Below are 12,108 nucleotides of genomic sequence, written 5' to 3'. Positions count from 1 at the left end.
AGTTTAGTAATTTTGTCCCCCGGGAACAGGCACCATATTCCGATTCTTTGGTCGAGCTCCTCCACGAGCAGCTGCCATTGTGCACGCTTCCTTCACCGACTCCTTCTCTTCGGCGTCACGGTTGCATAGCAACCAGAGCCTGTCTCTGACGTTGACGATTTAGAGCTTGCCGGCAAGCGCGGTGAGCAGAAGCCTGGCGAGTGCCGCCCAGCGTAATCCTTGTCTCGGCCAGCAGCAGGTTTTCGGCCCGCACGCTTCTTCGATCTGGCTTCGTGTTTTAGTATGCCGGCGCTGTGAGATGCAAAGGTCCCAATCCACGATGCCTGGGCGCATATCTCGGGTGACAGGACACTTGGAGCTCTGGAGCGGTGCGCAGGTGAGTGACTCAGGTCTTACTCAGCCGCCATCTTGGCCTTGAGTTAGGATAGTGTATAATGTTCTCAATCAGCCAATCATTTCTTTTTTAAAAAAGCATCTTGTCCACCATTTTAGAAACATCTTATTTTACAAACTGCCTACTTCACCTACAGACATCTTCTGAGTGCATCCAGACTTCCCTTCAAGATGCTTAGAGTGTGGATTGTGGGACACATCTATATTTTCTGGTGCAAAAGGTATGCTGAAAGCAGAGGTATTGACAAAGACCTAGCTTTGCAAAATGTAGACATTAAATGGATTGGACAGAAAGGATTAAAGTGGCACCAATTAATGCCATTGGTTAACTGCTTTTTGCATCTCCAACACCCTGGCCTCATAATTATGCACTGTGGTGGCAATGACCTAGGCATTTTGACTGGAGTAGGTCTGTAAATGGTAATGGAGGACACCTTTGCAGAATTGTTGTTACTTTTCCCCCAAACTGCCTTTGTCTACTCTAGTTTATGCCAAAGACAGAAATGGAACTGGTCCAATAAATCTTGTCCACAAATTGAGAAAGCTAGGAAACATTTCAATAAAGTTGTTTTTGCTTATCTCAGAGAATATAGGATGGGGTCCATTTAAAACAACAATCTGCATTTTAATATGGATGGCATTTCCAGGAGAGATAGTGTACATTTCACAGATGAGTGTAACAGAGTCTTTCTCAACAACTTTAGACTCTGCATAGGTACTTACCTGTATGTACTAAAATCTCACAATAAACACAAGGGCTCTTTTTAGAGCCACCCAAGATCTAAACATATAAGCTTGATTTATATTTAAAATATATTCGTTTTTTTTGCTTGGAGTCACGCACCTAGAGCGTTTTGGAGTCACGCACCCTGCGCGTTCACACCAGGGGGCCGCGCTGTGAGTCACGCACCCAGCGTATTCTCACCAGGGGGCTGCGCTGTGAGTCGCACACCCAGCGCGTTGTGGAGTCACGCGCCCAGCGCGTTCACACTAGGGGGCCACGCTATGAGTCGCGCACCCAGCACATTCACACCAGGGGGCTGCGCTGGGAGTCGCGAACCCTGCGCGTTCACACCAGGGGGCAACGCTGAGCACCGCACTGGAGTCGCGACTCCAAATTATTCCGTAAAAAAAATTGGCTCCTACCACTAATTTCTATTCTCCCCGGGGACCCCATCCCCAAGTGCCTATACACAATGATGGGGACCGTGGGGGGATACCCAATGCCCCACGGTCCCACCAGCTCCCCACATCCTTCAGGAGCCGGCATTGCTTTTCCACATGGGGAGCTGCTAACATGCAGCTCCCCGTGTTGAAAAGCAATCAGCTTTGGTTTTTGGAAGAGAGAGCAGGTTTCCTTGCTCTCTCTTCCAAAAACCAAAGCCCAGTTTGCTATGACAGGGCAGGAGCTGCAAGGCTCCCACCCTTCCATAGCAATCAGCAGGGATGGGCACTCCCGGACACCCTCCTTTTTTCTCAGCCCCCACTTGACGAATTACCCTGAAACTTTTGAGTTAGGACTGGAACAGAGCCAGCCATAAGTTTAAAAATGTTGCGAAGATTCGTCAATCGACGCCAAAGTAATTGGGAATAGAATGTTGCGATTTTCCTATGGTAACTAGGTCCTAAATATAACTACCTACTGGCGACTGCCAGTAGGTAATGGTTTATCCTATAAATATTTACCATAGGATGCTGTAGGGATTTTACCATCCTGGTTAGGAATACAGAATTGTTCACACCTTATGGTTTCGGAATAATTTCCCCGTCTTTGCTTTGTCCATCTTACGAAGTAAGTCACAGGACCACTAGGAAATGTGTATCACATTTTTTAGTCATCAGGCCCTATTTGATGTGACAAGGCTGCTCTGTAGAGTGTGTCAGTGATTATTCCAGCAGTTCTATTAGCTATTTTATGCCCATCGCATAGTTAATAACGCAATGGTTGTCTGAATTTTGGATGTGTGGGATTTTATGAGCTTCCATGTTCCAGTATCTTTGTCCAAAACAGCAATATGTTTCTAGAAATTAGGAGATAGTGGAGGTTACACTTACAACTGAGGGACTTACACCTACTTAACTATAACCTATTGAATTTCTGCTGTATGCAGTGGGATACTTCGCCTGCATGTTTTCAATGAAAATGGTGTCTTATTTTCCTGAATATAGTTTGGGGAATGCTTAAAACTTCTAGTCCAAATCGCAGAATTATTTTTGAATATTCAAGTGTGGCAGATAACTCTCATTTCAAAAGTGTCTCTGCAGGATAGAATGGGAGACTCTGGAGTCATGGGAACAGTCCTTAGTTTTTAGCTGGTAGTTGCTGGTGGGGGACACAGGCACTTATTTGTGGTGAATGGCAATTATTTTTCATCATCGGATATTTCCCAAGAGGAAAAAATGCTGCAAAGCAGAAAGCAGAGGAAGATGAAGATAAAAAAACATCACAGAAGTAGAAAGCAGGAAACTGCAAGAGTTAGACAAAGGGGACAGGGAGTGTCTGGTAGTGTGTTAAAGAGGCATGAGGCACATTTAGGACTGCACAGCTTTAGTATTTGTCACACTGGCATTTAATTGCACTGACCTCGACTTCTGGGTAGAGCTTTGGGCAAAGGCACTCAGTCTTTTACAAATTAAGCACTCCATGGCAATAACATCTACAATGCACAACCTCTAAAGGACTTGTGATGCATGTGTAGGTATTTTCTGACAGCTTGTGCACCGTTATTCGTGAAGCCACTACTAAATGTGCAATCAAGTATTGTTCTGTCTTGCTATTAATCTTTATGTACTATGCTACGACCATAAATGTGTATTTAAAAATGCTATTGATTTGTAATAGATGCTACCAGAAATTCCTATAAATTTGGAGGCATAAAATACAACAGTGTATGATGAGAAGAAAGATAGACATAGAGTAAAAGAAAAGGTGAGAGTGAGAGGAGAGAGAAAGATGAGAAGAGATGATGATGGATGAGTGAGGAGAGAGAGCTTAGAAGAGAAGGGTAAGGAGAACGTTTATGCAAAAAGGGAAAGAGAAATGAGAAAAATATAGATACATTAAATGTAGGGACAAAGAAGGACACAATTGAGAACAGGGTTAGGCAAAAGAAAGAAAATAACATAGATACAACAAGTGAGGCGAAGAGAAGAAAGAAAACAGAAGTGTGGCCGGTGTAGAAGGGGAAAGTTGAGAAAGAGAATTCATATTTTTCAGGGGCCCATCAAATGAATAAAAATAAGTAAGTGGACTAGAGAGAATGGATGAAATAGAAGAGAGTTTAAAATTATTAGTGAGAAGGTGGTAAGGAGAGAATAGTAGAGAGCAGAGGAAAGGGGGAGAATGAAGGAAAGCATAAAAAAGAAAAATTCAATAGAAGAGTGGAAGGTAGTAGAATTCATTGACAAAATGGAAGCGGTGAGCTGTAGTGGGAAAGGAAGTGTGGGGGGGGAAGGAAGAAGTTGAGAGAGAAAAGAGGGAATTGAAATGGGGAAAAACAGAAAATTGAGGCAAACTAGGGAAGAAAGCACTAACATCAGAAGGTAAGGCTGCAAGTGAAAGTTACGTGTGAAATGGTTGTGAAGAGTTTGACAAGACAGTGGGGGAAAAGAAGCCAATAAAAAATGTAAGAGAGAAGGATGGTCTAACGTGAAAGCGTGACATAAAAAATAATGTGCAGAGAACAGGATTGGGGGACATCTGAGAGGAAGCAGAGGAAAAGATTTAGGGCCATATGTATCAAACTCCCCTTTTGCGATTCTTAATTTGCTACTTTTCGCGAATCGCAAGTTGAGAATTGCAAAACGGTATGTAAGTAAAACATCGCAATAAAATAGCGATTCCGTAAAAATCGCTATATTCATTGCAACATTTCAAATAGCGATTCCTTATTCCAAAAAATCGCAAATTTGCTAAATTCGCTAATTTGAGAATCGGAAACTCAGGTGCAGCTTGATGACATCACAACCAGGAAGTGTGACTACCCATACTGCACCTGAGTTTCTGAAGCACAGTGAGAGAGAAGGAGTGGAGGTGAGGGAACCCTGCAGTGCAACAAACAGTGGCAGACACTGGAGACATGGCCAGCTAGGACAAACAGCAGCAGGGTGAAACATAGACGAAAAGAAAACAAAAGTTTTCTGAAACTGAGCTGGAGGTCCTGATCCAGGAAATGGTGTTAAGCCACGAGCACCTCTTTGGAAAAAAGTCACTGCGGGTGCCTGAAGCCGCACAAAGTAAACGCAGTTGGCGTCACCCACAGAATCGTGGAAGATCTAAGGAAGCGCTGGTACGATATGCACCAGCGCTCCAAGGAGAAGGTGGCTGCCAGGTTGGAGCATGCCAAGAAGACTGGTGCTGGGACCTCCACTGCCACATCACTAGAGGAACTGGTTGAGGGGACCCTGCTTCCAGAGAGTATAATGGGCGTGGCCAACCTGGACAGCTCCAACCTCCCGGTACCAAGACAAGGTAAGCAGCGTGCCATCACACCCCTGATACCCCCCAACTACCCCCACACACCCAGGAGCAACCCAGTGGCAGAACAAAACTAAAAGTCAAGTGCAGGTACACAGGCACACACAGCAATGTATTATGGGAGATGTAGTCACATGCACATTACAGTGGTGTATTTACACCGAGCCAGTCCCTAACAGCATGTGAGCATCAGGAAAGGCAAAATACAGACAGACAGGACCCATGTAATTCCAAACAGTGTAATTTAATGCATGACAAGTGCAAGTCAGGACAGAAAATTAATGTGTGCATTTACGTCCACAGCACCATCAGAAACACAGGAAACAGTCAGTGGAGGAGAGGACTAATTCCCTAACCCAGAGGCAACAGGGCAAGAGGAGGAAACTGAGGAGGAGGACAGCCCAGTAATCCCTCCAAAACGCCACAGGCGGATTGTAGTGCCACCACTACCCATTGGAGGATGAAGGCCAGGACACCGATGGCGATGTCCAACCAGCCCCAGCACAGCCAAAGCCACATAACTGTGCTCGAGCACGTGCTGATGCGATTCCGCCAGTTCCATCCAGGCACAGGGCACGTGCATCCACCAGTGATGCAGCCCCAGGAGAGGACATAGTCTTCGGCGGGCTGGAGGGGCACATGTTGGAAGTACAACGCCTGCAGGCGAAAAACATCAAGTCATTACTGAGGCAAATCAGGGTTGGCTTCATGGGCATGGCGGGTGCCCTGGAGGCACTCTGTGCGGAACTAAAGGCAGATCGTGCTGCTAGGTGCAAGAGGATGCAGCGACTAGATCTGGGCGGTTAACTGCCTGTCCTCAGCAACAAATGTGCTGTCAAGGCACAGCATCTGTATGCAGCATGAGGTGGCACACAACAGCCAGGATGTGGCAAGGGCCCTGGTACAGGTCACATCTGCTGTGGATGATCTGCGGGCAGCTCACACAACTGGCTCAGGAGTGCTCACTTCAACAGATGAGGAAGCACAATCTGGCAGGAACAGCATCACCCCCCCGGATAGGCGCCGTAGTCGGCGTCAATGTAGGGCTACTGGGACAGGTGAGAAGGGCACTGTGCACCCCCAGCCAGGGCCTCCGACCCGACAGCTCCACATTTGAGGTGCACTAACTTGGACCAGGAGATGGGTGCATCAACGCAGTTTACATGGACACTTGCTCCTGATTGTACAATCGCACTGTGATACTAACATGTTCTGGGCATTGGACGATACATTGTGTGGTACACAGGCTGTGTGCCGTCATTCATCCTGAAGTTAAGGAAATAAAACACAGTCTCGCAACTGATATTTAGCATTGTGTCATATTTTCTTACCTAGAAATAGTTGTGTGTAATCTCATCTCACCTTTGACGCCCAGTAGCTGCACCAATTACACTGGCTGGCATGCATCCTAGCGCTGGCCCCTCTTCAGCTGATGAATCCGATTCACTGAGCTCCACTGGTGTGCCTTTCCTGGTGGCGAAGGTGTTCAGCATGGCACATGCTACCATTATCTTGCAACAGGTCTGTGGGCTGTATTGTAGTACCCCTCCACTCTTATGTAGGCATCTGAATCTGCTCTTGAGTATCCCGAAGGTCCGCTCAATGGTACATCGGGTTGCTATATGGGCACTGTTGAACCTCCGTTCCCCAACGTTGGCAGGATTCAAGTAGGGAGTCAGTATGAAATCATGGACTGCATACACACTTCCACCTGTGGGGAGGGAGGAATATGGTGGGAGGAATATGGTTAAACACTGTCCTGCCAATGGTATCCTTTATTAGTGTGTCCTTTGTACAAATGCAATTACCTAGTAGGTATCACTCACCAAACTCCCCACTTGTGAGTCGACAGTGTATCCCACTGTGGGGGAAGATGAAAGTGTTGTGCGTGCTGCCTGGGTATTTAGCGACAATGTCGGTGATGATGTGCTTAGCATTACACACCACCTGTCTGTTCAGGGAATGGTAGGATTTGCGATTCCTGAACACATACCTGTTCTGGGAGCGGGGGGATATGGCGAGATGTGTCCCATCTATGCATCCAATGATGTGGGGAAATTGGGCACTTTGATAGAACTCCTGCTTAGTCTGGTCTAGTGCCTGTGGTGTGCTGGTGAAGTGGATGTGGTGATGTAGCCTCTGTACTATGGCATCAAGGAACGCGTGGAAAAAGCACAACAATGCACTCTGTGAGACCCCTCCTGCTGAGGCTATCAACCCCTGGAAGCTACCTGATGCCAAGAGGTGCAGTGAGCACTGGACCTGGATGTGAGTGGGGATGGTGTGTGTCCTGCATGTGGGGTGTTCAAGTATAGGTTTCAGCTCCTCAATTAAATCAAGGATGCTCTCGTTATCCAGCCTTTAGTTTGTATGGATCTCCTCCTCAGTCCGCTGGAACAGGGTTATGCGTGCACGAAAGATCCTTTCCTTGCATCACCTACTCTGTGTAGCAGCTCAGAGTCGCAGCCTCCTGGCTATCACATACAACCCAGCCATTGTGGAAAAATCTGTTGCATTGTGGGCCTCCTTAAATAGTTTGCACCTGGTTACCACCTGCTCAGACTTGGTAGTAATTGCAATTCTCAAAATTGCGAATTTTGTGAAATCGCAAATTGCAAATATTTCATACATCTCATTGCGATTTCTTAAAATGTGAATTTTCAATTTGCGATTTTCGCAAATTGAAAATTGCAGATTAAGAATTCGCACTGATAATCACAGAATTATTGGTTCGCAGTATGAGAAATCGCTATTTTTGCGATTCCTTATTTTTGCGTTACGAGAATGTCTCATGCATGGGGTTTTGCTAAATTTTAGTCGCAAACGCTGTTTTTTGCGATTCGTAGCGTTTGCGAGTAAAATTTCATTTCATACATATGGCCCTAAGAGAAGAGGAAATTGCAAAAGGTGACAGGGTATGTGGCATAAAGAAGAACTGAGAAAATAGAAAGAAGGGTGTATATGGCTGCAATAGGAAACATGAAAGTGTCCTACAAAGGAATAGAGGAATGTAACATATCAGAGAGGAAAATAATAAGAGAATAAAATCGGCCAAGGAAAATAATAAGAGTAGACTTGTAAATATGTAAGAAAAGCGCAGTATAAATGAGGGAAAAGAAATGGAATGAAAACTGAACATAAAAAGCTGGAAGAAGAGAGGAAGGTGGAATAGAAGGAGTAATTCAAATTAGTGAAGGAAGGCACAGGAGAATAAGGATAGGCGGAAAAATTCCAGCTAAACTTTACAAGAGCTGACTGAACCATTCACCTTATAAGGCGCTGCTGAGGCTTACTGATGTTTCAGAGGTCATTGTGAATGTGAAACATTCAATACGTGTCCACAACCCATATATCAGATTGGGGCATCCCTCTGTTTTTACTATCCATTACCCAGGCTATATTGGAATAGAAAAACAGAAGTGCTGTAATCTGAAATCAAACTAAAAGAACAGCGGGCAAGATGATAAAAAGAGCAGTATGATACAAAACAATGAGAGGGGAGCAGAAAAAAGAAAATTGCGTGTGCTGTAATCTTTCAACAGGCTAAAATTCAAGAACATTCAAAAGACAGTTTGGTACAATTTTGGGCCTTGTTCACAGATAAAGTAGGAAAAGCATTGGCTGAAGTTATTTTGTCTTTGTTTTTCTGTTCGCCAACTTTCCCAGGAATATTCCTGTTGGGCCAGGCAGAAGTTTCCATGAGTAATCATGGGAAGGTCAGTTTACATTTAGTGGTGTGGAGTCTCTAGTTCGCAGTGGTATACACCCTGTCCACATAGGAACCCTTCCTTCTAGTCAGGGTAAGGGGATTACACACCCAAGATAACCCCTACTCACCCCCTTGGTAGCTCAGCATGAGCATTCAGACCTATCTCAGAGGTAATATGTAAATAATCGGTATATAGCACACACAGTAACATAGTGAAAACACTACTAAGGGACACCACACCAGTTTAGAAAAATAAAGTATCTTTATTTAAACCAAACCAGACCAAAACGACAAAAATACAACTCAAAATATTACTTTTAAAAGTTTACAAGCAATTTTCTCTATAGAACTCTACAGATGCAGTGATTTGACACAAAGTACTTCAATTGCGTCTAAATCAACAAGGCAAAACAGCTGAAGAGGAGGTAAGCGTCAGAAAACACAGTGATACGTCGGTTCCTGAGTCCATGGGGAGGGATGTGTCAGTTCTACTGCTTGCAGGAGAAGTGTCGTTTCAAATCCGGACGGTAGGGGGAAGGGATGCATCAAAATCCAAGAGGGTTCTGGTCTGAGGGTGATGCGTTGGGAAGCCTTGGCACACTGGTGCTATACATGGAAATCCAGATGTGATGGCAGCAAAACAGGCACTGCATCGATTTCTTCAGCCGCGGTCCCACGATGTGCCAATTCTTTCAGCTGCACAGCACGGCCTGAGTCAGAGTCAGTGCGGGGGTCTCGAACTGCAGAGACACGGTGCACTGAACTCAGGCTGCAGCAGTTTCTTTGGCTGCTGACAAGCACTGCATCGATTTCTTCCGCTGCACTGCAGTGGTGCATCAAAATTTCTCCTGCATGGCAGAGTTGCGTCAAAAAATCAGGCACCGGAAGGGCAATACGTTGATTTTGATGGTTTCAAGCAGGTCTTTGCATCAGGAACAACCTCCAAGGGTTCATCACTGTATTTGGCACCACAAGCCGGGTCAAAACTCACAGCAGTGGATTTCAGGGAAGCTGTAGACTTCCAACAGGACGCAAGCACACACAAGCCCTTGGAGAAAATTCACAAAAAGGGTACAAAGTAAAGCCCAGTCTTTTTGCTCTCCAGGGTAGGGACAGAAACAGCTGGCCAACACAACAAAGCAACTCTCAGCAAAGGAGCAGTACTCCTTCTCACAGCTCTTCAGCTCTTCTCCTTGGTAGAGGTTCCTCTTGATCCAGAGGATTACTACAGTCTGGGGTTTTAAGTCCAATACATATACCTCTTTTGGCCTCTGAAGTGGGCATTCTTCAAAGGATTGCCTTTGTAGTGCACACGTTCTTGCTCTGACTGGTTTTGGCTCTAGACACACTCCAGGGGGGTGGAGACAGCATTGTGAAATGCCAGGCACAGTTCTATTCAGGTGGAGGTGACAGGTCCACCCAACGCTCTATCTCAGGAAAGCCCATCAGCCTGGTGATGTGACATCAGGATACGCCCAGCCCACCTCAACTTTTTGTGTGACTGTCTAGAGTGAATGCACACATAAGCCCCTGTCAGTCTAAACTAGACATTGATTCCACAGGTAGACAATGGCACAGAATGGTTAAACAAGAAAATGCAAACTTTCTAAAAGTGACATTTAGTGACATTTTCAAACACCCAATTTAAAAAACTCCTTTATTAAAAGATGTATTTTTAAATTCTGAGCTCAGGGAGCCCAAACCCCACATCTCTAGCTCCTCCCAATTGAAAGTTACACTTGTAAAATGTTACAAGCAGCTCCAATGATGTCCTAAGAGAGAGCTATTACTTGCAATATTTAAACAATATGTCAGTATTTCACTATCAGGGCATGTCAAACACACCAGGATGTGTCCTACCTCTCACATACCCTGCCTATGGGGGAACCATGGGTCTACCTTAACGGTGCCTTACATGTAGAAAAAGGGAAGTTTAGGGCCTGGCAAGTGGGTGCACTTGCCAGGTCAACATGGCAGTTTAAAACTGCACTGACAGACCCTGCAATGGCAGGCCCGAGACAAGTTTACAGGGCTACTCGTGTGTGACACAACCAGGCCATTTAGTACCATTTGACTTACAGGAACTGGGCACACACATTCCATTTTACTAAGGACTTATCAGTAAATGAAATATGCCAATCATGGAGAATTGCAATTTGCACAGAAAGGACTTGCACTTTAGCACTGATCAGCAATGGTAAAGTGCCCAGAGTACCTAAAGCAGCAAAAACGAAGTCCAGCATAACAGTCAAAAATAAAGGAGTTTGAGGCAAAAAGACAGAGGAACCCATCCAAGGATGCTAGGTCTAACAGTGGTATCCTACTCCTGCTCTGCAGAGTTCTCCATAGCGAGAAGATGATCCACACAGGAGGAATAATATCCCTTGGTCAAATGAATACTTTTTTCCACTGGAAAAATATTTTTTTTGTATGCCAAGTGAAAAAGGGAGGGTGGGAAGGGGGTGAAAATGAGTATGGCAAAGCCCACAAACATAACAATTTGCAGGTATTCTCAAACTTCCAATGCTAACCATGCTTTGAAATATCCAATTTTCACTCCCTGAATGTGACTTATGTCTGTTGGGATCACCATGATTGGAGTAAACGCCCTTTTCATCATTCATTGAGATTTCCTCTATCAAATTTGTATTCCACATAATACTAGATAGAAATTTCAAATAACTTTTATCAATATTGTATTTCATATTGTTCACTTATATCTCATTTTCTTTGTCTCAAAATTCAAAGGAATGAGTTTCATCTTCGATTTGCAACAAGTTACATTTCCAAGTCAGAGTGCATTCATTGGAGTAAAGTAGGGAGAGGAAGAGAAATGCTATAGTGTTAGAGCCATGAGTGTTCACATGCCCTTTTTTGTGTATGCACATTGTGCCTTAACTTATTATTGAAACAATGTAAGTGATAGTTACCTTGGATTATGCCTGAGAGTTCTGTAAATACCAAAACATTGCAGATTGTAGATGTACACAATTATTGGTGTGGTGTTCCACATTTTCTGTGGAATGGCTTCATATACTTAATTTTTCATAGTTATTCCAATAATTATATATATCTTTCAGGGTTTTGTGGACATTTGTGTGCAGTTTCAAATATGAATAATAATTGTAAAATAATAATGTATCATTTGATTATCGTAATGCTTCTTACTTTTCTAGCCCAATGCTTCCTTAGACACATAATGGCCTGTCCTTCAAATATTTTAAAATGAAATTTTCTTCTACATCCCTCTTTGCTTTCCCTTCACCTTTAATGAGTTCATTGAGACTACCAAGGGAAGCTCTCTTGAGAGTGAATATGCTTCCTGTTCCAAGTGAGAGGTATGAAGAAACAGGGCCTTATTTTTAAAGCTATATCGGGATTGCAAAGCCTTCGAGTTGCATAATCAGAGCCTTTGCAACCGCAAAGTAAATTTGAGTTATTTTCAAACCCCAAATTGAGATTCTGTATCTAGCTAGTGAATCGCAAAATTTGTTTGCAACTCCATATTAAATTGCACATTGAAAGGGGC

The sequence above is a fragment of the Lissotriton helveticus genome, chromosome 8, assembly GCF_964261635.1.
Source record: "Lissotriton helveticus chromosome 8, aLisHel1.1, whole genome shotgun sequence".
Taxonomy (NCBI): Eukaryota; Metazoa; Chordata; class Amphibia; order Caudata; family Salamandridae; genus Lissotriton; species Lissotriton helveticus.
This window is presented reverse-complemented; position numbering follows the sequence as displayed.